Source organism: Suricata suricatta, chromosome 7, assembly GCF_006229205.1.
Source record: "Suricata suricatta isolate VVHF042 chromosome 7, meerkat_22Aug2017_6uvM2_HiC, whole genome shotgun sequence".
NCBI lineage: Eukaryota > Metazoa > Chordata > Mammalia > Carnivora > Herpestidae > Suricata > Suricata suricatta.
This window is the reverse complement of record NC_043706.1, coordinates 3,303,890-3,325,253: the sequence shown is the minus strand read 5'-3', so window position 1 is coordinate 3,325,253 and position 21,364 is coordinate 3,303,890. Positions and strand designations below refer to the sequence as shown.

General features: G+C 49.6%; 8 non-coding genes across 8 annotated transcripts; 6 read left to right on the top strand and 2 right to left on the bottom strand.

The window, feature by feature from the left end:
* Positions 1 to 4,747: 4,747 nt before the first annotated feature.
* On the bottom strand, positions 4,748 to 4,820 carry TRNAK-UUU. Its single transcript has one exon. It is a non-coding gene; the product is annotated as a tRNA-Lys (tRNA).
* Positions 4,821 to 6,641: 1,821 nt separating this feature from the next.
* On the top strand, positions 6,642 to 6,713 carry TRNAA-CGC. Its single transcript has one exon. It is a non-coding gene; the product is annotated as a tRNA-Ala (tRNA).
* Positions 6,714 to 7,247: 534 nt separating this feature from the next.
* Positions 7,248 to 7,321, top strand: TRNAI-AAU. Its single transcript has one exon. It is a non-coding gene; the product is annotated as a tRNA-Ile (tRNA).
* Positions 7,322 to 8,285: 964 nt separating this feature from the next.
* On the top strand, positions 8,286 to 8,357 carry TRNAP-AGG. Its single transcript has one exon. It is a non-coding gene; the product is annotated as a tRNA-Pro (tRNA).
* A 987-nt stretch (positions 8,358 to 9,344) lies between these two features.
* Positions 9,345 to 9,417, top strand: TRNAK-CUU. The gene has a single exon. It is a non-coding gene; the product is annotated as a tRNA-Lys (tRNA).
* Positions 9,418 to 17,932: 8,515 nt separating this feature from the next.
* TRNAY-GUA lies at positions 17,933 to 18,024 on the top strand. The gene is given in 2 exon segments: positions 17,933 to 17,969; positions 17,989 to 18,024. It is a non-coding gene; the product is annotated as a tRNA-Tyr (tRNA).
* A 1,739-nt stretch (positions 18,025 to 19,763) lies between these two features.
* On the bottom strand, positions 19,764 to 19,836 carry TRNAA-AGC. Its single transcript has one exon. It is a non-coding gene; the product is annotated as a tRNA-Ala (tRNA).
* Positions 19,837 to 20,959: 1,123 nt separating this feature from the next.
* TRNAY-GUA lies at positions 20,960 to 21,047 on the top strand. Its single transcript is given in 2 exon segments — positions 20,960 to 20,996; positions 21,012 to 21,047. It is a non-coding gene; the product is annotated as a tRNA-Tyr (tRNA).
* The last annotated feature ends 317 nt before the right edge of the window (positions 21,048 to 21,364 follow it).

Below are 21,364 nucleotides of genomic sequence, written 5' to 3'. Positions count from 1 at the left end.
AAGTCTGCTTTCGCCAAGCTTCTATCCTGGTGGGGGTCAGGGGAGTAGAAAAGACCCACATTTATGTGACAAGGGGCCTTAAGTAAACAGAGTGGGTGCCGTGGAGATAGGGGTTTCAGGAAGGCCTCCCTGATGAGGGGACATCCGCGCGGAACACTTAATGAAATGAACGAGAGAGTTCCATGTGAAGGAAAAGCATTCGGGCAGAAGGAATAGCAAACGCAGACATGAGGTGAGCGTGTCTGGCCCACTGAGGAAGAACAAGGAAGCAGGGGGATTGGAAGGAGGGTGGACAAGAGTCACAGCTGATGTGGCCGCAGAGACAGCCGGGGGCCAGCGAAGGGAAGACTGTCCATGCTCTAAGTTTTCTCCAAACGTGACGGGAAACGGTTAGCGTTCCAAGCAGAGAACGCAGTCGGAGCCGCGGAGGGCGCGTGTGAGGACTGCCGTGGGGGCCGACAAGGGTTGGAGGGAGACCCGTTAGGGGTGGTCACAACGGCAAGAAACTCCATCAGGCTGCCTTACGCTCTGTCCCCTGCTCAACTGTCTCCGCTGCGTGTTGTTCGGTAAACAGAACATATGTATCCGTGCCTTCTCTTTGCCAAGAAAAACATGCCTGTTCTCAGTGTCCAAAGTCAAACACAGTACAGTCACCCCACAGTACAGGGCTCGGTGCCGGGCAAATACTGCAGAAGATCCTGATGCCAGAGCCGGCAGGGGGCCTGGGGAGGGTTCCTGGGTCCTTTCCGCACTCAGGCAGCAAAATGAAATCAGGAATTGGCCAAGCAAGAAGGAGTGGGGCAAAGCCGTCTGGTAAGAGTAGTAACACTCGCAACGATGTTAAGAGAACATGGTGCATAGTAAGTGATCAAGAAATTGTTGAATCGAAAGAATGATTTAAATGCATAACCAAATAAATTCTAGCAGGTTCTTTTACAATAAGGAAGTCCTTAAGTGCTCACTGTTTGCCAAACACTGTGTCTGGTGATTTCCATGCATAAGTTTCTTTCCAGGACCCTATGAGCTGAATATTATTATCCCTATTTTACTTCACATTTAGTGACACTGAGACAGAGACTGAATAATTCGCCTTGAAGTCATACAGTGAGTAGTAAAATCCAAACTAAGACCCAGATCTACAACCCCAGGGATTTAGAAAGCCCTTCATTGTTGGAAAGGTCAGCGGTCTAAATTTCAAATGTAAGTTTCTGAGTAAATTAAGGAAATTGCCCAAGATACTGTTAGAAAAGCATCACATGCAAGTTATCTACACGCTAAACAGTTGTAATTTCCAGCGAAGAAAAGTAGGAAAGGGCGCTACATTCCAGTAAATTCCCGGGGGATGTAGCTGCTTTCTCAAAATCCGGAACTGCGTTCTGATGGAACCAAAGGATGGAACCGGTGAACAAGGTCAAGAGCAGCGCAGGCACCAAAATGTTCTGGGCGGGAATGAACCAAGCCTCCGGCTACCCGGGAGGGGCCCGGACAGCGGAGGCCTGCCTAGACAGTCGTCACTGGTACTTCAGGAGGGAGCTGATCCGCCTGCTTACTGGCCAAACACGTCTCACAAGAGGCCTTAAAATCCGGGTCATTTTAGGGCCATTCACAGCTGGACATAGGGAACCTCATTTCCTGCAGGAATGAGCATTCCAGTAGTGAGTGGGGGACCATCGTGTAGAACAGGAAAGCTAGAAACCCATCACGGTCCTTACAGCCAGCGGCCCCAGCCGGATCTAAGGTAACCGGGTGCTGTTGGCCGGCGCTGAGTGGAGTCCTCAGGGCCAGAAGCGGCCACACTGGGGATGTGGAGGAGAACATTGTACACAGTGACAAGAAAATGTTTGTATTGTGTGCTGAGAAGTTTCAAGATTTACTCTTTTAGCAACTCTCAAATACATAATAGAGTATTATTAACTAGATTAATTTTAGTCACATATACAACTAAATGTGTAAGATGCTATGTACTAAATAAATACCATATCTGTATTTCCTTCTGAGTATGAACGCCTTTAGAGGTGAGTGCTAACAAATGCTGTTTACACCCCCAGCTGCGGCATAAGAAGAGGGGAAAGTTGGTGGGGGTGGGAGTCGGGGCTGGCGGAGTGAGGGGAAAGGGGAGGACTCGGCGTGATGACATGCTTTCAGGGGGTAATTCTTGACTTATTCAGCAAACATTTATAGAGCTTCAGTCATGGCCAAGGCTCCAGGGCAGGCACAAGGGCCTTGGCCTCACCGGAGCGAAGGCATTTCTCCAGAGGCGGAGAAAAAGCTAGGAAAGGTAGAAAAAAACACAAGGGAAAAGCTCTGAGGTTTGATGCCAGTGTCTAGACCATGCTTCCTCGCAGAGAAAGACTTGAGGGAGCCTTTGCAAGAAGGACTTAGCTCTAAGCACCGCCTTTGATCCCACTGCCCTGGCAGCCGCGGGTTAAGCGTTGGTTAGCTCACACACCAGAGCAAAGGAGCCCTCGGGAGAAATACATTAGACACAAAGTTAGCCGGAGAAAAGCCTATTCGGACTTGTGGGCCACACAAAGCTCTGTGTCACTTGGCCTTCGTATGGTGGAACTGGAGGGAGGATGTGGGAAGGAGAGGTTTCCTGCCAGTCGGATGTACTGCTTTATGCAGCGCTAGAAATGAGCCCTTGGAAGCGAATGCGGCACAACAGCTGTCCCCTGGGCAGAGAAAGATGGTTAGGGAATCACTGCCATGCCCCCCCCCCCCCCCCCCCGGCAAAGACGGCAAGAGCCTGAACTTGGGTGATAAGATGGGAGCAGGGGAGGCAATGAACTCGCCGCCAAACTCGCTGCCCCCTCTAACTTTTACGTGTTTTAAGGGTAGACTTGGTGATGGGTTGGTTACGGCGGAGTGGGCTGAGGAAAGGAAAGGGGCCAGAGAAGGCGTCTAACTGCCAGCTTTGGATTCACGCGGGTGGTTGTGTAATTAACCAAGACGAGGAACGTGCAGCGGGAAGAAGCGAGGGCGGGGGGGAGGAGGGGGGGGGGACGAGGGCCAGGAGCCGCGAAGGGTCCAAAGTTTTCCCCAGCCTGCAACCTAAACTTGCCACATGGGTCACGGGCGCTGGTGTCATTCATGAGACGCATGGGTCCGCGGTGAAGGGAAGTCTGTCACTCTAGGAACAGCAATGACAAGACCTCAGCTTTGCTCTCCGGTTCTCTGGTTCTAGTCTGCAGAGGGCAAAACCACAATATCCGTACACATAGTGGGTTCGTTACAGGAGAGAAACCCTAAACCCATGGATGCCTGCTCTTTTATAATGAGCAGTAAGCATGCCTCTCCCTTGCTCTGGAGAGACATTATTTCTGTCTTCCAAGAGTGTTTGCTATACAAGCATCCTTGGAGACAAAATGCTGAACAAAGGGGGCAGTCAGTGCCTTGCTAGCAATGCACTAAGAAATGTGATTTTTGAAGGATTGCGTCCCAACAATGAGCTGCTTCATCGGTTGAGTTTTTTATTTTTTCTTCCTCCCTCCCTCCCTCCCTCCCTCCCTCCTTTCCCTCCTTCCTTCCTTCCTTCCTTCCTTCCTTCCTCCCTTCCTTCCTCCCTTCCTTCCTTCTTTCCTTCCTTCCTCGCTCTCTTTTCTTTCTTTCTTTCTTTCTTTCTTTCTTTCTTTCTTTCTTTCTTTCTTTCTTTCTTTCTTTCTTTCTTTCTTTCTTTCTTTTCTTCTTTCTTCTTGCAAAGTGCTACACTTTCTCTGCAGATTGAGCTCAAGGCCCTCATATACGCCCATGATGCCACAAGGCACAGGACAAGAAGTGATCTGTCCGTGTTTTCCAGAGGTTTTGTAGCAACTTTGGTGATTTTTCATAGCAATGTCAAATCTACTTTCTCTGTTACCCTCTGGATCCATTAGGATGGAATTTCTTCTTTGGGTGACTACCAGATGACGTCTCGCTCAGGGTCTTTCAGGTTCTGTTTCTTTTGTGGTTCCTAGCAGGGCAGAGGGGTGTTGATGCTTGTGTGCTCAGGCTGACTTGATGTCCGGGGTCACTCTAGGAAAGGGACTTGGATCTAGGGGAAGGGACAGGTTATGCAGCACAGGACCCATTACCTTGTACTATATGTTACATTTCATCTTTATGATTTCTTCAAGCCCCATGTTTCCCAGTGAGGGGGGAACAAAGTCAATCTAACGGCGTGTGGCACCCAGAATTGGAAAGAATCGACATATCGGAATGAAACGTATGTGTAAGAGCAAGTGGTAATTCAGGCAATTTTGTTCCTCCTCTATTTGTATGTCTGGGTCCAGATGTAAACTAAAGTACAGTCCACTCATGGCCACACAAGTGTGGAAGCCAGGGCCCCCAGCCCTTGGGTTCTAAGTGCGGACACCACAGCCCAGCAGTTGACTCGCTTCCCCAGAGCCCCACAGAGCGGACCAGAAAGGAGCACTCCATGCAGGACAGAGGGGACAGTTCTGTGCTTTTGCTGCTTTTCAAATAGGAGTTTGACTTTGGATAACCTGTGACACTGTGAAGGAAACTGTCCCTTGTGCTCTGGAGGAAATGTCTTGTGTGTGTGACTTCCAGACACGTTTACTGAAAGACCCTTCTTTTTTTCGGAACGGGTCCTCGGTTACGGTATCTATGTGGCGCTCAGAACCCCTCTCGTATTTTAGTGAGATCAGAGCCTGTGATTTGAGGTTATCTTCTTTCCTGTTACTATATACTGGGATTAAAATGCAAGCATAGGGAAGGAAAAACGATACCAAACCATGAAAACAGCTGACGCCCGAACAGGGACTTGAACCCTGGACCCTCAGATTAAAAGTCTGATGCTCTACCGACTGAGCTATCCGGGCTCACACAGCAAGCCTTGAACACATCAACTGTAGTCAATTTATCTGCAAGCTTGAGGGCGCACATTCTTTTAGACGTTTGGTGATTCTGGTTCGGAGCTATTAGTTCAGAATGCTTGTTAATACCCTACTTAGCATAGAAACTCAGTCACATCAGGGTCTTCTTTAATATCATGGTCTAATCATATTCTATGAATTATAATGTTGCCCTGAATTCCTTTTCCCTCTCTCTATACACGGCATAGATCAATACTAGATAGATATTTTACTGTATAGAATTCAGTGCAACTGGTCTTCAGTCGTAGGCTTCCCAGAGAAATATCTCAAATATTCTACATTCGGGCCCAAATTGCCACTTTCAAAAGGAAGCCATTCCTTTTAAAGGCGCTTTTAAGGGGGCAATTAAGTCACCTTCTAGGCGCGCTTTGGATGTCTGAATATGCGTCGAGAGCCAGAGGAGGCGGTTTGATTTCGTTCTGGGTCTCAGCTGTCTTTATCAAAAATTTTTTAATTTAAATAAACTTTGAATTTTTGAACAGTTTTAGATGTGCCAAAAAGTTGCAAAAATATTGAGTTCCCATATAGCCTGCGTCCTCTGTGGTTCACACCTTACATGTATATGCGTTTTAGAGTTCTCGTTAGAATACCGTGCACATCCGCGTGTGCATTTCTTAGCTCACAAAGATAGCGCCCCACATTCATTTGTCTCCCGGGGTCGTATCTCTTCATCTCCCCCAGATGAACACTGTCTTGAACTTGGGATTTACTCTCCCTCTCCCGTTCTTTATAATTTGGCATCTATTAAGGTGTTTCAAAGTGCCTGACCGATATGCTCTGGAAACTTCCATAATACAATTCAAACTTCAGGACTCCACAAACAAACCAATCTCAGCTTTATCCGGTATCTCTGTTTACTGGTGGGTGTCCTTAGGAACCAGCACAGCTTGGGCGTGAGATTCTCCGGATCCCTGAATACGGGCCCTGCAGACTCTAGGGCGCCCTGGCATTTCCGGGGCTGGAACAAGGGTCCAAAAGAAAGCAGGAGGCCTCTTGCTGCCCGGCTCCTCTCTCCTCTCTCCAGCCTCGGGCACCAGACCCTGGGAGAGGAGGCCCATCCTTCTGGAAGCCCGTTTAGGGGTTTAGGCCGGAAAGTCTGGATTCTGGGAGTGGCCTAGAGGGGACTGGGGTCACTAACTCGCCCCAGTTTTAGCACTGGAGGCCCTGAGTCCCAAGGCAAACTGTGATCCTAGAAGACCCGCGGCTCTGTATGGTTGAGAGCCCCCTGTAGTATTAGGATCTTTTTATCTCGGCGGAAGGCTTTTCTTGGGTAGTGAATCCTAGAGCCGATTTATTATCTTCTAGTAAATGTGTATCCCATGTTCTGAGTCTCTTCCGATTAGTTTCTTTCACTTTTCTCTCAGTTCAAGTGCAAGTTTCCAGTGGTCTTATCAGCCCATAGTCAGCCTAACATGGCTGCAGTGTCCGTCGGTCCTTAAGGAGAGGAAAAAAGGAAAGAAAGGAGATTTTAAGCCAAAGTTCCTCTCTTTTTTCTCAGTAGGTTTTCAGTGCTGGGTTCCCTCCTTTGGTCTCTAGGTTAAGTGCTTGAGAAGGATCTGATGGCGGGGAAGCTTCTGCCGCGTGGAATACTGATGTTGTCTCTGTAACCGTTTCATGATTTTGCTGAATCAATAAAGGAGAATTTAACTGATGCATTCAAGAAAATCTTTTAATCGCTGGGGACACACACACACACACACACACACACACACACACACACGGATTCAAAGAATTGGGAAGAAGTATAAAAGACTGTTTTTTAGGGTTGGGGATGTAGCTCAGTGGTAGAGCGCATGCTTCGCATGTATGAGGCCCCGGGTTCGATCCCCGGCATCTCCAAGCTCTTTTACCTGTACGCACGATCAGAGGCTATGTTTTTAAAATGTGGAATCATTAGGCTTCGTATCCTCCTCTTCATTAATTTCCCAAGGTGTTCTTGTAGCCACTGCGTACAGAATCCTGTATGTAGAGAGGGAAACAGGACAGTTCTAAGGTATTTGGGAAATCTATATCTGAAACCAATAAACATGAGAACGTATTAAAAAACACCCAAGGGAGAGATGGCCCAAGCGGAGCAGCCTGCGAATCAGCCCAGGACCCACCAATGAAAGGCTATTTGTAGTATGTACTGGCCTTTAAAGGCAGAGGTAATCTTGGCCTGAAAATACAGAGCGGGGATCAGGGGGTATTGCTAGCCCCTCGTCGCTGCGTCACCGCACAAAGAAAGTAGGAGAAGTCTTGGGAGAAGAACCAAATCTAGGTCGGTGGGACCAAATTCAGCGGCTTGGATACAGAACGCTGCTAAGGGTGTAAGAAGTAGCAATAACCGGAATACATTCATGTAAGAACTTTGGAAAAGCCGTTTCCACAGATGGCCGGTTAGCTCAGTTGGTTAGAGCGTGGTGCTAATAACGCCAAGGTCGCGGGTTCGATCCCCGTACGGGCCAGTGTTTCTTTTCGTGTTCTCAGATTTCCACTCGCCCTGAAGGCTGCCCACACTCAGTTTGTGTTTCCAGGAGAGGAGATGGCGGGGGACCACGGTCAGCCGGAGCAGGACAGCGACCTTTTGTCGAAAGTGCAGACCATCTCTGCGGCGGGCACGCATCTCGGCGCGCGGGGGCGCTCGAAGAGTTTGCCACGAGAAGCAGAAGAGCACCGGGACGCCGTACGGGTGATTCAGTTCATTAGGAGGAAAACGGCGTCGCCGACAGCTGCCCCCGAAAGAGTCCGAAGACAGGTGTGTCCGGCCACCGCGGCTCGGGCTCCCGCGCTGACGGAAGGCAGCGCTGCTCACGCCGGTGGGGGAGGAGCCCGGGAGCGGAGAAGCGCGCTCCGGTCCTTGGATGGATGTCCCCGTGAGGAAGGAGCGAGCCGCTGTGCAGCCCACCCTGCTTCCGCCCTCGTCGTGGGGGCCGGCTTGCCGACGCCCGCGGCCCCTGCGTTCTGGCCACTTCTGGACGGGACGCCCCCGTCGGCTTTCGGCGCCCTGAGCCCCCGGTTTCCGCCCAGCTCATCTCTGAATTCGGCCCCCCGGCCGGCCGAGCCACGCCTGCGCGCCCCCTGCTTCCCGGGGACCCCGGAAGCAGGGGGCCGGCCGGGGGTCGCCCCTCAGACCGCCTCCGCGAGGTGACAAGCAGCACCGGCCTCTGCTGCCCTTTCAGCGGCCACAGTCGTTTCTTGCAGAGGATGGGCCGGCGGCTCGGTTCACTCCTTACAGGGATCGTGTCGCGAGAAGAGCCGGCGAAGTTCCGGGAGCAGCGTTGCCGGGTTGTAAAAATAGAAGGAAGAGCGGGAGGGTCAGAGTTATGATCAACTGTAGTTACATTCACCCAACAAAGACGGCCGTGCACAAAACGGGAAACAGAAATTAACTAAATATTTAATATATTCAGTGAGCATCAGAGTGCGTGTGGCTCGTTGGTCTAGGGGTATGATTCTCGCTTAGGGTGCGAGAGGTCCCGGGTTCAAATCCCGGACGAGCCCTCTTTTGTTTTGTACTTTTTCCGCTACTGAGCGTTTTTTGCGCAACCGGTACAGCTACTGTGCAATGAAACCTCTCGACCTTCACTTGGAAACGCTTGTGCCGCTTACGCACTGGATCCCAATAAGTGACTTTTACTGAAAGCACACAAACACTTTTCAATTTTGGCTTTTATTCCGTGTCCCATCGGCTGTAAAGTGACTCTCACAGAGGCAGATTTTCTGGTTCTTCTCCAAGTTCCAACTCCGCGGCTGTGATCCGATGAAAGTGCAGGAAGACGATGGTCACATCTCAATTCAATGTCATCCATCGTTCAGTCATCACTTTTTTTTTTAAATGGAAAAATAAGACAATGGACTCTAGAGGTGGGGTTCTGGCAACCTTCGCACAGGATGTTTCGGCTTTCCTAGTTAGCATTGGCATGACTCTCCCCCCATCGTTCAAGAGATCGGGGTTCTATCTCGTTGGGAGGGGGCGCTTTCTCGCCTCCCAGGGATGCTCTTGGTACACTCACTAACCAGGCTTAGTTTAGTATCTATTATATTCAGTGTGGCCAAGTATAAAAATGAACAAGCGCGGTAAGGCCTGAAAGGAGGGGAGATGAAACCCGCAGAGACGGCCGGCAGGGCCACATGCACGACAGAGGGGTCTCGTTGGGACACAGAGAGGCCGCAGGAGCGCCTGGGCTTGGAAGAGCAATGGGGGTGCCAGAGTTGGGGTAACTCTCGCAGCACCCAGAGATGCAGGCGGTCGGATCTGGGAAACTTTCTGTGCAGGTCGATGAGAATGGGGGAAGGGCAAGGTAGGCAAAGTGGGCGGGATGCACGCCAATAACTTCAAACGATATGTATATACTTTGGCTTTCACGTCACCTTCTTTATAAGACAAAAACAATCGGATAAAACCTAAAACCCTGTAGTTCCTATGGGGTGGGGTGAGGAAATACGTCTACGTCCTCATAAGGAGTTGGGGAAGCCCAACGCTCAACTGCCCGGCTAGCTCAGTCGGTAGAGCATGAGACTCTTAATCTCAGGGTCGTGGGTTCGAGCCCCACGTTGGGCGGTCATCTTTTCTTCCTCTTCCAATGTATTCTCTGAGTTTCTCGTTAAGTTTATGTACACTCGTCTCCAAAACCAGGCCCCACACCAATGTCAAAGCTGAGGGGCTTTGCAAGTCAACACTATTAAGGTGCGGGACTGTGGAGTCACGGCTCACTGGCTCCGCTCCGCCCCGCCGACCTGCTGTCATCTTGCCGACGTTAGCCTCATCGCCCCCTGGCGGGGGAAAGCATTTTTGTGGCCTCGTAGAGATTTTGTCTCTGGAAGCCTATGGTAGGGCATGATGAGCTCTACCGTATATATTCACGCTCCTCCGATGATTCTGCCCCCACGACAAAGGGTTTCGGATACCGCGAGAAGGATGCAGAGATGTTGGAAAAGGGAAAGTCTGCAGGTGGAGAGAAAACAATACAAACACAGGGAACACAGTCTGATGGGCAGAGGGCAGAGGCAGCAATGTCCAAGCAGAGTTTTCAGACCGGGGACTCCACTTCCTTGCCCAGGCAAGTGTCATTACGGAACAATGGGAGGCGGATTTTCTGTCACCACTGCCCCACACACCTGTTCAGTGTCCGCTCCCCGGCTCCTGGACAGCACAGTACACCTGCTAAGTGGGGAAGAACCAAACAGCCCATAATAGACTGCAATTGCCTGCAAAATAAAACCTAAAGATTTAGGTTTGTTTTTCAAAAGCCAAACTGTATTTCTAGCCCCAACTCCTCTGAGCCCTCCACCCTCTGGAAAACACCTGCCCAGTCCAGCCGCCGATATTTGCTCCCTCCGCTCCTACCCTGCCTCCTTTCCCCCTACAAGTCCATGCTGGTTGGAAATTAGGTCGACTCCGCTCTGCGCATAGAGTGGATTTTGCTACTACTGAGTGACCTGAAAACCATTCCCCTGGTCAAATTGACCAAGACTTTAATGTCCCTTTATGAAAATTCCATCATGCCTGCCTGACTTTATCATTCCTTTGAAGCAGTCATAGATTGCTGGCATTTACTGATAAAACCCTCGTGAACCCTGAGCTCCCTTTTCTCACACTGCGGCGTCCGTTGAATGTTTTGACTTCTGGGGTGCCGTGAGGAGTATAATGGGTTATCGCGGATAAAACACGTAGTGCTCATATTAATAAACATGTCCTACCGTCAATGAGCTGACCGGATATCTGACTTATAAATGTAAGAGTCACCTTAAGGTGGCGACCGAGCGGCCATTTATCCGGGGGCTGGAGGAGAACACGTGCACAGACGGCCCCGCCCCTCACCGGCAGACCTGGGATGTCCTGCCCCATTTGGAAACAGCCAATCATGAAGCTCCAGCTTCCCATCACCCTGACAGAGGAGGCAACTTATTCCATCCCGCCATGTCCCTGAAAGGCCCTTATTTGATAATCTGCCCTCCCCAGATCAAACCCAGAACCCCCTCTCCCATAAAAAAAAAAAAAAAAAACCCGCCCCTCTTCTACCAGATGCGACTTCCCTGGCCCCCCACTCCCGGGGTCATGGACCCTCGCCCGGAATCGCAGATCCCAATAAAGGCTTTCCTGGCTCCATAACCTGGTCTCTTTCTTTCCTCCCATCTCTGCCTCCATCTATTAAATCTTACAATAAACAACTTTCCAGTTGCTTGGGACAGACTGCTTTTTCCTATTCTCACTAGTCCTCGACTATATTGTTAAAACTGAATTGACATATTTACAAATTGAATTTCTGAACCTAAGACCTATGGCATCACCTCCAAGGCCAAGGCTGTCCCTAAGCTTGGTCCGGAGCACCAGCTAACCTAACTCCTTTGATAAAACACTTGAACTGCAAAGGGCATGTGGGGGTGGGCGATGGGGTGGGGAGTCTTGTTATGTTCGATCTGCTGAAACGAAACACCACGGACTGGGCGCTTAAACAACAGACATTTAGGAGGTAGAGAAGTCCAAGGTCAAGGTGCCAGTGGGTTTGGTTTCTGTTAAGAGTTCTCTTCTTGGTTTGTGGAAGTCGCCTCGTTGTGTTCCCACCAGAGGAGCAAGGGGGCAAGGACACTAATTGCATTGTGTCAGGCTCCAGCCTCACGACCTCATTTAACTTAACGACTTCCTCATTCCCAGTACTGTCACGCTGGGGCTGCCGGTAAACCTCAGGAAAGCTTTCACAAATGAATTTGGGGGAGAAGAAAAAAACATCCAAAACACACTGTGGCATTCTGAATTTAGAAACTTCTCTGGCACGTGGTAGGGAGTCAGTTGTTGAACGAATAATCTGGCTGCATTGTTTTTACAACACTCAGCACAACCTCCTATACATACACTGGTGTGTAATACATTCTATGAAATCCACTAGGAAACACCTTCCAGTGGCTTTTCCTCAGGACAGATAATCAGGAAGCAGAAGGCGCAGACTGTGTTCATTCCTAGAGCTTGAATGGTACTGGATGGAAACAAAAGGGAAAATAAACTGTTGGGAAGACACCAAACCAAAGATCATTTTCACAGTGACCAAAACCATCAACAAAACGAAAAGGCAACCTACTGAAGGGGAGAAAGTATTTGCAAATGTGTTGGGCCCAGTAGGCCAAAAAACCTCCTGCATAGCTACCGTTGTTGACGGCTCTGCCTCCAGGCGCAGGAGAATCTATAGAAGTGACCGCTGACGGCTCTGCCTCCAGGCGCAGGAGAATCTACAGAAGTGACAGGTGAAGGCTCAGCCTCCAGGTGCAGGAGAATCTATAGAAGTGACCGCTGACGGCTCTGCCTCCGGGGCGCAGGAGAACTATTTAAGAAGTTGCAGAACAAGTCCAGAGACTGTGAGACAACATTTGGCCTCCTGGGCCACAGGTGTGGCTTCTGTACATCCTGCCTGTGGTTTCCTCGTTGCTTTTCAAAGAGGCATATCCTTTTAGGCTTTGAATCACCTTGGGTCAATCAGTTAACTCCAGCCTTCCCTTACTTAGTTTTCTAGCTCTGTCTGCTGTTGGGAGTAAACCACAATCCTCTGCCAAAAAATTTGCTCATTAAAGGATAAGCATCTTGCCCATGCATCACTGAAGAGGGGCCTTAAGGAATGTAAATCTCCTTCTAGAATTCTTCAGGCTCATCTTAAGCTTGGAGCCAGACTATCATTATGGAATCCCTCTCTTGCAATGACTTGATAATTCCTGTTTGCCGGAGTCCAGCTCCTGCAGGTCCAGGGGTCCCCCGAAGGATGACGGTGCAGGCCAAAGAGAGAGTGGGAGAGCCTGGCGTTTCGTTCTGATCCCCAGACAAGCACTCCTGCCCCTCTGGCAGGCGTCTCTCTCTTGTCTGGTTCTCAAGGTTTATTTATGGCAAAAGGTACAAGGACAAGAAAGGGCAATAAATGATTTCTCATAGATAAGTTTTACAATTTTAGCCACAGGCACTCAAGGTGTCATAGGAATTTTTACAAAACCTCAGGTCTAGCCTCAAGGAAACGACCTTTAACCAAGAGGCAAACAGCATTGTTTAGTAAAGGTCAGTTTTTTATGAGTAAGGGTCGTTAGGCTGTTATCACTCTAAGAGAAAGTTCCCAGAAAAACGAGTTCTCAGGAGATATGCTTGCTCTCACAGTCCCAAAGATGACGGATACATTTTATCACAGTGGTGACTATCACAAAGGCATTCAGGCCCAGAAGGGATTCAGTTATCCGTATTGCTTAGGGGAAAGTTAAGTGTTGCATTAGGGTGTATCTAGCTTACTTGCTTATCTTTTCCCTGACCAGGTGCTGTCACGTCTCAGGGACAGGACGGGGCTGGGGTGGGGGGGGGCGGGGACAGCCAGCTCCTGATTCTAATTAGCAAAGCATTTGAGGTTTGGTGCTTCAAGCAGAAATGAAGGTTTCAAGAGGGTAGATTTTGGGAGCTATCTGGGGGCAAGGGACCGTGCAAACTTGCCGGACCCTCACCAGGAATTTTCACTCTACCGGTGCGTTCGAATAGCTCCCAACACCTGTTATTTACACCTGTCCTGTTAAGCATGACCCTTCAGGAGGAAGTCTTCACTTCAAAGACCTTGAACTATGTAACCATTAAAGAAATCATGTAATCAATCATCCATGGTATTTAAGACCCTGGCTATCTTAGTAAAATGCGGCTTTTCCACCATTCACGTTGTCTGTCTTCTTTCTTATAGATATTGCGTCGACACCAACCCCCTACTCGGGACCTTTTGGCGGGGGGTGCGTGGGCTGGTCCCCCGCACAAATGCAGGTCCAATAAGGGGCTCCTATCTGTAAGGTTTGATAGATGGAGGCAGAGGCGAGAGGAAAGACAGAGACCACGTTATGGAGCCAAGAAGGCCTTTATTGGGATCTGCAATTCCCGGGCGAGGTCCCCTGACTCCAGACTGGGGAGTCAGGGAAGTCGCGCCTGGTATGGGAGAGCAAGGTGTTTTATGGATGCAGGAGTTCCGGGTTTGAGCTCAGGTGGGCCCACAGCCACGTAGGGGCATCTTTGGACGGTGGCAGGATAGGATTGGCTGTTCGCTTCGGTGGGGAGGGGGACGCTGGAATCCCATGGGGAGGCATTCCAGTTTGAGACAGTCCAGATTGAGAGTGGGGGTCATCAGTCCCTGGCGGTGCCTGGACTGATGGAACTGATCAGCATTAAAATGTCCACTGGTGCTTTTCAAACGACTCGGTCATCCCAGGTTTGCGGGTGGGGGTTGTCAGTGCTCCCAGCTCTCCACAGCCAAGTGGCCGCTCAGTCGCCCTCCCATGGCAACTCTTACACTATCCAAAATACATAAAAGACTTCCACAACCCAACACCAAAAACCCCTAAATAATCTGATTAAACAGGGGCAGAGGAGGGGCACCTGGGTGGCTCAGTCGGTTAAGCCTCCCGCTTCAGCTCAGGTCAGATCTCACGTTCGTGGGTTCAAGCCCCGCGTCGGGCTCTGTACTGACCGATAGCTCAGCTCAGAGCCTGGAGCCTGCTTCCGGTTCTGTGTCTCCTTCTCCCTCTCTCTCTGACCCTCCCCCTCTCATACCCTGTCTCTCTCTGTATCAAAAATAAATAAAACATTAAAAAAAAAACAAAAAAAACATGGGCAGAGGAGACCCAGGTAGACATTTTCCCAAAGATGTACATACAAACAGCCACCAGACACTTGAGAAGATGCTCTATGTGGGGAGCAGCAAAGATCAGCTGCAGGCAAGGAAGTGTCACTCCCTGTGGGGAGCTGCCAGTAAAACGAAGATCAGCCCCGGAAGGCAGAGTACTGTCAATCACTCCCCCCCCCCCCCCCACCTCCAGCATTGCAGACAGCAAGTCTGGGCTTTCTTACCGACCCTTTAGGCGCTGTGTTTGAATTTGCAGTTTCGGTTTCAGCTCTGATCTCGCCTTATTTACTTGACCCTGTTTCCGAGCAACCGACCTAGGTCAGCTGCCTTGTTTCCCGCCTTGAACCTTATATAAGTTTTGTGTTCTTTCAATAAACTGAGGCTTGATCAGAGATTTTTGTCTTGCCTCCATTCTCTGTGGCCCCTGCCCCCCAATTCTCACTCCCTCCTTCAGGACCTGCGTTGACTGACCAGCGGGCCGAATGCAAATCAAACGCACAATGAGATATTACTTCACACCCGTCAGAAGGGCTAGAGGCAAAAGACAAGAGGCAGAAAGTCTCGGTGAGGGCGTGGAGACACAGGAACCCGTGCGCACTGCTGGTGCAGCCACTGTGGGAGACAGTAAAGAGGTTCTTCCAAAAGTTAAAAGTAGAAGTATCATATGATGCAGTAGTTTCACTACTGGGTAATAACTCCCCAAAATTGGAAACACTAATCTGAAAAAACACATCCGCCGCTCTGTTTATTGCAGCATTATTTACAGTAGCCTATACATGAAAGCAACCCAGGTGTCATCAACAGATGAACTAGAGAAGCCGTAGTTCAATGTATACACAATGTATATGCAATGGAGTATTACTCAGCCATAAAAAAGGAGACCTTGCCATTTGTGACAATGTGGATGGACCTGGAGGGTATAATTCAAAGACAAATACATAGGATTTCACTTATACGTGGACTCTAAAAACAAAACAAAGAAACAACAACAAAGCAAACTTTTAAATACAGAGAATAAACTTGTGGTTACCAGGGGGAGGCGACCAGGAGAATGCGTGAAATAGACACAGGGTTACACATTTCCAGTTATAAAATAAGTCAGAGGTGAAAAGTACAGCATCGGGAATATACTCAGCACAATTATGATGATGTCTAGTGACAGGCGAGTGACTACACTCATCATAGTGAGAACTGAGTAACATATAGAACTTTTGAATCATCACATTGTACCCCTGAAACTAACATACCGCTGCTAATGGCACTTCAATTTAAAAAGAAAAAGAAAAAAAAGAAAAACCAAGTGGCCTAAGTGGCCCCAAGGCCTTTCTTTCCATTACACCATACACACTATTAAATAATCTACTATGTTGCCCTAATTTCTACCACAGACATCTGTTATTTACTTTTATAATGTGTTAAACAGAGCCTACCTATAGGAGGGTTCAACGCATATGTATTTCTCGCAGTCTTAGGACACAGTAACCTTGAAAATACATTTCACAGCAGCGGGCTCTGCAGTCCCCCGGCCACAAGCAGTCTGCACCTGGGCCTAAGCCCGCGGATGCAGTCATTACTACACTCGGCCCAGGACTTCCAGGGATGGGGGGCGTGGGGAGGGTGAGTCACAGCTCGTGCGAGGCCACACAGGAAACCTTATTGCAGGAACAAAGGAAAGAGCGACCTGTCGCTCCGCAACATGGGACCCACTTGACAGGAAAATGACGGAAAATGACGCAGTGCGCAGCGTGCACTACAGGATCTTGCGTACCGCTCACCAGCGCGGGCGTTGGACAGAACCCGCAGCGTTCCAGGCCCCCGGCCGCCTCTGCCGCACGCCGGGCCACGCCCTCCCGCCACGTGACCGCCGCAGGTCACGTGACCCCGGCCCCCGGCGAGTGCCGGCCCGCGGCTCCCCACCTTGGGGAAAACAAGCTGACCGCCAGACCCGCGGGGGGCACGGCGTTCAGGAGGGGCGGGTGAAGATGCCAGAAAAGTGGGAGACCGAGCGAGTGCCCCCGGGTGGGAGCCCAAAACGGCCATAGGGGCGCGGCCATATGGAGCCCTTTCGGACCAGGGGCCGCCCCGGCGCGCTTTCTTTTCCTGGGTGCTTGTACCTGCCCCCCAACCCGTGCACAGACGACCCCCACCCCTCACCTGCAGACCTGGGATGTCCTGCCCCATTTGGAAACAGCCAATCATGAAGCTCCAGTTTTCCCCTACGCTTCGAGGCAGGCAACCTATCCTGTCCCTCCGTGACCCTAAAATGCCCTGACTTGGTAATCTGCCCCCCAGACCAAACCCGAAACCCCTCACCCTTAAAACCCGCCCCTCTCAAATCGGGCAGGACTTCCCTGACTCAGCCCCTACTCAGTTATGGAACCTCGCCTGGGGACTGTGGACCCCAAATAAAGGCCTTCTTGACTCCATAACCTGGCTTCCCTCTTTCCTCTCGTCTTTGCCTCCATCTATTAAATCTTACAGTAAATACATCTAGAAAATAACATTGAGTCAACTGGGCTTAGGGTGGAGATAAAATTTTATATTTAATTCATTCTCCCCTTAAGTAGCTGTTTCAAGAAGACTTGAGGAGGTTAATGGCCAAATTAAGTGATTAACAACTTGCTTTTAATTCTTATTCAGAAAAAAAATGTCATTGTGCCACAGGTGGTGTCAGTGCTCCACGGGCACAGGAGGGATCATTTGCTCCGTTGCACGACGCTGTTGTGATTGACGGAACGCGGAGGACAAAGCATTCCCCATGTTGGATGCCCCTGCAGGTCGATTTCATTAACAAGAGAGTAACAGACCTTTTTGAACTTCAGACTGTCACACAAAACTAGGTCAGAATCTCACATTTTGCCAAATTAACCAGGACTTGAAAGACATTACTTTCAACCTTGTGCTGAGATAGAGAAGAATTTAGAAACAGTTCCGGCTCCCTATCGATAGGTTTTTGCTGAGTTTAGAATTAGTGTGATGGTCTGGTTTAATTTACAAAGACAAATGTCGACTAAGGGACATTTTAGAGTTTTGGAGAGTTTAACCCTATACTTCTTTTCTCCTTCCTCCTCTTCCTTCTGTTAGTTTTCCTGTTAGAATTTAAGTCACTTCAAATCCTGTTTATAAATTGAGTCAAAATTGGTTACTTACATTCATTCCTCTAATATAAAACGCGCATCGCTAAGTCCTTATCCGTTTCTAGGCTTCCTGATTTTATTTTCGTTTTGGCAAACCAGTGGGTGCTCCGTTATCTTTTTTGTCCAGGGCAGTGGCCCTTTGAGTGTCGGGCCGGTAGGGGTGCTCGGTTAGGGAGGAGGGGAAAAAAAAGCGGACGCGGCTCGGGCAGGCCCGCAAACCACACGGTCAAACGCAGGAACCAGCTTCCGCAGGCGCGCAGGCGCGCAGGCGTGCGCAGAGAAGGCCTCCTCCGCGGAGACAGCCAGCAGTGTGATTCCTTCGATAGCTCAGTTGGTAGAGCGGAGGACTGTAGTGTGTGAAGCTTCTCGGGCATCCTTAGGTCGCTGGTTCGAATCCGGCTCGAAGGAATTCGTATTTTGCGTCTCTTTTTTAATCCTAGCCCTCAAAAAGGTATATTTCAGCCACATATATCCTCGATGTGCGTCTACTAAGACCATTCCCGCTGTACGACGAATCTAGTTTTTAAAATTATTGGTTTTCGTAACAATGACTAATACGCGTGATCAGTCCTCAGCCCCACATTTCACATTCAGCTGGGGCCGCAGAGGAGTCCTCAGTTCTGCCCAGGCGGAGTAGAGGCGACCCTACGGGACTAGGGGTCTGCAGACGCTTCCTCGCTCTCCCACCGGCGGGGACCCGTAACCCGGGAAGGAAGGACCCCACCTGCGTAGGAAGGACGCGCGTCCTGCGGGTAATCGGTGGGGCACGCGCGCCCCCTGGTGGAATTCGAGTCCCGAGTCTCTGGGACGGAGTTTTTCCAGGCTCAACGGCTGGCAGCCGCCCACAGTCTCAGGCCAGATGAATTTCAGGGTTTCAGGGGCACGACTCCCCCTTCTCGGTTTAATTGTGTAACAGCGGTTTTGAACCCTGCCGGAGAAAAGTTGGTGCATATAGAATCGCGTGGGCAGATTTTATGACGCGCCTTTGCCTGGGCAAATTTTGAAGGTGGGACCTAGGCATTGGTAGTTTTAAAAGCTCCCAGGTGACATTAATGTGCGGCAAGTTTTGAGAACCACGGATAGAAGAGAAACAAAAATTTCAGAATAAAAAATAACAGACAAGGTGGGAGAAATGGGTAGGATTTTCTACCCCTGTGGGGAATTAGCGCAAAAGATGGAGATTTCACTTAACAATAAAGAGCATTTGCTATTTTCGCGCCAATCTCATTAAAATATATTAATCCTGCTTGCACGCTACCCTGTCTCAAAAAATGTGATACCAAGCACCTGTGGGAGAGTCCGTCCTCAACTACTAAGATATTAATTGCATCAAAGTAAGAAAGAGTTGTGTGAGAATTTTGTCCTCTGTAATTTTTTGTACCTTCCTTCCTGTGCTTCAAAAGTTTATTCTGTAAGATTCTCAAGCTTTGGTGTATATCAGAACACAGAAGCCCAGGCCTCCTGAATTGGGGTAGCGGTTTGAGACCCCCCCCGCCCTCCGCCTAATACGTATTGTAACTAACCCATAGGGCTGAAGATTGGTCTCAACTGATTGCTCCTGATTCACTTTTTGCGTTTTGAAAGCGAATTGGGTCAAAGGAGTAAAGAAGAAAAATAATCCAATTTTCTTTTCAAAGGTAACTTCAGGCTCCGGATACAAAGTTTATGAGATAGTCCTGGGCTGAGCTTCTGAAGGAAGCACAGAGGTTCTTCACCCTCCCGGAATCGGCCGTATTCTGCTTTAGTTCAGTATCAGTATCAGCATCATCACCACCACCTCCAAAGACGTAGCCAGACAACTCCGGAGGAGGAAAACTTCATATATGAAAAACAAGTCTGAAATATACCTACGCATTATGTGGCTCTTCGCCATCTCATTACGAAATGGGAATCATTAATTACATTAAAATGTAATATTAATGCATAAATGATTGAAGTGTAGATTTGTAAGTCCACCTGGCAGGGACCAATATTCAAATCTGTAAGAAGTTTGTGAAATCCGAAAGAATCCAGCCTTCCCAACCTAGCACCGTCTGAAGGCCATCCCAGCTATGAAATGGGCCCCGCTTTCTGCTCGTACTGTCTCAGCGCGGCGTTTGGAGGAGCAGGAGAGCAAAGACCAACACGAAGCAAAGAGGACACAAAAGTGGAGAATGCGGGCATCGATCCCGCTACCTCTCGCATGCTAAGCGAGCGCTCTACCATTTGAGCTAATTCCCCGCCCGGTCACGCCGCCGGCTCTCTCTTCCCCACTTTGAAATCTGGAGGTCGTTCAGCGCGGGTCGCCACCTGCTCGTAGTCGGCGTTCGCCAGCTGAATGAAATGCGGGCCTGCGGATCAATGGCGACTCTGCCCCTGAGCGCCACCTACAACCTGTCCTACGGTTCTGGATCCTGTCGGTAAAAGACCTCAGTGCAGATGGAATCTAGGCCAGACAGTCCTCAGAAACACTTGTCTTAGAAACAGGGCTAGAGGTGAACTCTGGAATCCTATCTGTGGAAACCGGGAATGGAAGGAAATTGCAGGTGCGTTCAGGAGGGAAAACGAAGTTTCTCAAGCAATGAGGCTCGGCTCTGGCCTTCGCAGTAGGTCCTGACAATCCCTGCACCCCTAAATTTTCCAGCAGTTGACTCTGCTGGCTCCAGAAACAGATTCTCCAGAGTCTCTACAGATATCCTTTTTAAAAAGATACCCTTTTAAAAAGGTGTCTGGATTTTTAAAAAATCACTGCCTGTGGACACACGGCCATGCGGGGTATGCCTCCCAGGTAATTTCTCTTTTCATTCTGGCTTCTATAGTTCTGATTTTGATCAAAGGGTGTAAAAGCTATTTCGTCTTTTTCCAAGGTAAGCATTAATAGGGTGCTAAGATAGTTATGCCTGCAGGCTTAGATGCAGTCTTTGCAAGAAGACAAAGGGAGTAGTCACCTCTTTTTCTTCTGGACCTATCGGGTATTCGGTACCGGGTACTCTGCTGGGCGCTGCTTACTTGGTGGTATTCAAGGCCCGGAAAGGACACCTCATAATGCCAAGAGAAATTGTCCGCCTCGCAGGAGACTTTTTCTCTAGGTCTTTACTTTCAGCTATATTATTCCCAGGGGAGGAGGACATGGGCTACCCTTGGGATTTCTGCTTGAGATCTACTTAAGTAATATCCTAATGTCTTAGATGTGTAACCCAGTGAATGTTGTGTATTTATAAACCCACGGACCCAGCTATGCAGACACATCCGGTGTCTAAGAAGACAGGTTAAGTTTGCACGTTTAAAAGAGCACATGAACATTACCAACACACATACCACCTGGACAGACATTAGGAATCCTGTAACGACACGCCCCAAGGGTCCTTCGATAGCTCAGTTGGTAGAGCGGAGGACTGTAGGTGTAGTGGTTGGACATCCTTAGGTCGCTGGTTCGAGTCCGGCTCGAAGGACGAGGATTTTGGAATTCGTAAGACGACTCCACAGAAGCCACAGTAAGATTTAGATCTTCAAGGGACGCAGGACTAATATAATCCCTTTCCTCGTGTTACAGTTTCAGGGCGCCGGCTGCAATTCCGGCTCAAACCTGAACGCACCGACTCTAGTATTGTGCATCGGGAACAGACCACTAAAGTGGGTGCTCTAGGGAAGGGCCCCCGGGGCTGTGGGGAGCGCTTCCCACGAGAACCCCTGCACCTTTTACTGGTGAAACACACACGAAGCCTCCCCCCCGCCCCAACCCTGGCTCGCGCCGCGCCGCGGGGAGGGC